Consider the following 3,570-nt stretch of genomic DNA (forward strand, 5'->3'; position numbering starts at 1 on the left):
GCCGCCTCACTGCACGCACATGATTCTTGAGGATTGCAACACTGGCGTACCAGGTGCTCACCTCGCGCACGTAGGAGAGCTTCGTGTTGTTGCCGTCGAAGATCTCCTACAGTGCTTGGTCCCATCCGAGGCCAAATGCCATGGCGCGTGATGGAGGTTTTCTTTGGTTTGGGTAGGAAGGAGGAAGTTGGATGGAGAGGAGCGATGGAGAGTGGTGGTTATCTTTGCAAGGAGGGTGAATGTGAATGAATGCACTGTGTGTGTGAAGACTGGAGTTTTCTGGAGAAACCGAACAGGCGCAATCAATCGATCAAACTACCATCACGTTTTTTTTAGAATAATCAAACAAGCAGAGCCCGACCCATCAACCCAGCCTAGCAAAGATCGAATGCACCCAGCCCAGCAGATTCGTCCCGAGCAGAAAAAAGATACACATCATCGTCATAACACAAAGTTTCACAAACAAGTCTTGTATTTGACAGTCTATATTACGATAATTTTCAAAGATAGTACTTAATAATTTATGCAAGGATATATAATCATATCCATAACTGTCTTGTGGCATATTTCAACACTTCATTCCATGTATGACAAGAAAGCAAGAACAGTTTGCATAATGCTGCATACAACTATAAAAGCAGAAGCTATCGCGGCAAAACCTACCCAGGGATTGCTGAAGTGATTGTGCCACAGCCATGCCATCCACCTATTAATACGACTTTGGTAGTGTGCTTCCATGGCATAACATAGGGACTTTAGGTAGTGTTCACCATTGAAGTTAAATACTACATACTCAAAAAGCTTTGTGAAAAGAGTCGATACATCCTCGTCACTTTCCATCTGGTGCACTATAATCCCTTTCTGAGAAAGAAGAGTAACATCAGCTGCCGTACTAGTAAGCTGGGACAGAAGCACAACATATGCAGTGATATCATCCCCAACTTGAGGACAGGTTTGCTCAAAAGTACAAGGTTTCTGAAAAGCAAAGAAGACTTGTCATCTATTGGCAAGCATGGTATTTCCATGAGACCGTTTCTGAATCTAATGTCCAACAGGGAATGAGGTTTGGCTTCGTCAAACTCCCGCTTTTTGAACTGCATTCCTGCTTCATGATAGTCCACTGCTCTACGCCACCGATTAAATTTCTGTACTGAATTCGACCAATCTAGCTCATGGAACATGTTTTGGTCATGGGACATTCCTTGCACCCGTCCAAAAGTGAAGATCTTCCGGCTGATGTCAAATATGAAGTGCAAGCAGTGAAAATTTGCAGCATATCTATGATGGTCATCCTCCAGATTGTGACTAGGTTTCAGGTACTTATGACACAGGTGAAGCAGATGGTAGAAATCTTTTGGCCTATTTGCCTCAGTTAGTACTTTAGGGAAGTGGTAAAGAATGCCTTCCATGAATTCTGAAATGCTGTCGGTAAGTAACGAAGTAGTTGTTACATTGCATGAGAAGAACAGATAAATTGTCTTGACAATGAAGAAGGGAATTTGGTTCTCCAGCAAAAGTAGATCATAGACAGCAGAACTGTTATACCATTCCACAGTACCGCTGCAAATCCCCTGGTCAGGGCTACCCTCAGGATCTTTAACAAATTGATTTAGTTCTATGTCCACCGCTGAGTGCCCACTAACACTTGGGCAGCAGGCTGTATTGATCTGGCTCAACTCCGTTGGTTCCTTCTTTCTTTCGTATGCTCTGTTTTCTTTCAATTGTTCACCACCAACAGAAGCTCCTTGTGCATTGATACGACCAAGGTACACCAGAATAAAGCAGCTATCTAGCAGAAGCATCTGCAGGAACTCTCTACTATCCATGCTTATCTCCTCGGTGTAATAGCATCTTGCTTCTTTCTCTAGTCCAGAAATCAAGCTCAGGTAGTCACGCAACCTAACATCGCGATTCAAATCAAGAATGTAGTGTAGACATATCCACTTCTCCATTTCCATAGCTTGAAGTGGTGGATCTGCATGGTGATAAGGACCAATTGCGAGAGCGCTCGGCTCATACGCGGTACGGTCGGTCAGGCGAATGCGATGCACTATTTTGCATATCAGGCAACACCTGTTTCCATTTGCACGATCCTCAGCCTGCGACATGTGGCGATTTAAATCTGTCCTCATTGAAATAAATAACTCATCAATGTCAACATCATAGCTACTATCATATTCTTCGGTTACCATATCTGACAAAAGACAGTCAGGAGTTCAGTACGCCCAAGGAGAACGCAACCTTGTTTCTGTCATTAAAAGGTGGGGGGAAAAGAAAGTAAGCACTAAGAAAAAATGATACTCTCTCCAATCCATATTACTTGTCACTCAAATGGATATATCTAACACTGAAATAAGTCTACACTAGATGCATCCTTTTGGGCGACAAGTAATATGGATCGGAGGGAGTACAAAAGGTTTTAACTATACTTTTCATTGCACAAACAATTTGACAAATGGTTTGCTTCGAAAGAAATGCCATCAAACATATGACATTGCAGGATTCCAGTGGTCTGCAGGTAAACATTGCTGGCTGCCAGAGATCGACAATCAGCAGTCCTAGCATATAATTTGACCTCAAGTATGAATCTTAGCTCACACTAAAAGTATAACAGGCCCGGAATCAACTGCCAAAAGGCAGGAATGGCTAGTTTCCACACCTGACAAATTACAGAAAACATATCGACTTATAACAGGAATTTATCTTCACTACTGTAAAAATACTATGAAATACATCAAAGATCAACTTGATATCGTTCAAACAGCAGAAAACAGTTAACCAGCTTTGACAGGCTAGACAACAGTTGTTTCACTAATTTGTCGATACATTTCCGCAAACTTGTTTTTATATGCTAGGACTAATGATTCCTGCAACAGTATAAAAAATGTACCGTGAAAAGGCTAGTTTCCGTGAATTGTGAAGGCCTTAGTAAAATAGGATCTTGTTTGGACAGATATGGACCAAATCGAGTTCCTTTGGATGGGCATGGATTTTACTTCAACTTCATTATTACCTACTTGTAGGAACTGAGATTAATGTATGAATTTCTACCCTTCATGGTGGCCTGAATCCCAACCGTTGTTTATATTGGCATAGTACTGTAGTATAACTATATAATCCCGAAGGAGGCCGGTGACTGAGGAGAGTAATGCGGGCTTAAGACGTGTTGAAAGGGCAGAGATCAAAATACCCCTTTCCAGCTTCGCAGTTCAGGCGGATTCAGCAGGCTAAAATCAGAAGCGTCAGCGGAAATGTCAGAATATCCATTCACTAAGGCCTTCACTAATTTGTTTCTATTATTTCCGTGAATTTAACTAGGGGAAAATGTCCATCAAAACACGAGCAGAAGAATGCGCGTACCCTAGGCAGCTTGTCTGCGGCGCCGGAGGGAGAAGCGACCGTCCAACGAGGGGCGCAAAACCTAGCTTCTGGTTTTTGCGAGGAGGAAGAATGGCGGGTAGCGAAGGATCGAGCTATGCTGGAGATGGGACAGAAATCTGTCTGTGGTTCGTGAAGGAATGTTTTTTGGTTGGGGAAGAAGGCCGATGATCCTACATCTTTGGGAGTTTT

The 3,570-nt window shown here is 42.8% G+C and overlaps 1 pseudogene; it reads right to left on the reverse strand.

Moving 5' to 3' along the window:
- Positions 1–563: 563 nt before the first annotated feature.
- LOC119303311 lies at positions 564–3,556 on the reverse strand (annotated as a pseudogene).
- Between the last annotated feature and the right edge of the window lie 14 nt (positions 3,557–3,570).

Source organism: Triticum dicoccoides, chromosome 1B (genome assembly GCF_002162155.2).
Source record: "Triticum dicoccoides isolate Atlit2015 ecotype Zavitan chromosome 1B, WEW_v2.0, whole genome shotgun sequence".
NCBI lineage: Eukaryota > Viridiplantae > Streptophyta > Magnoliopsida > Poales > Poaceae > Triticum > Triticum dicoccoides.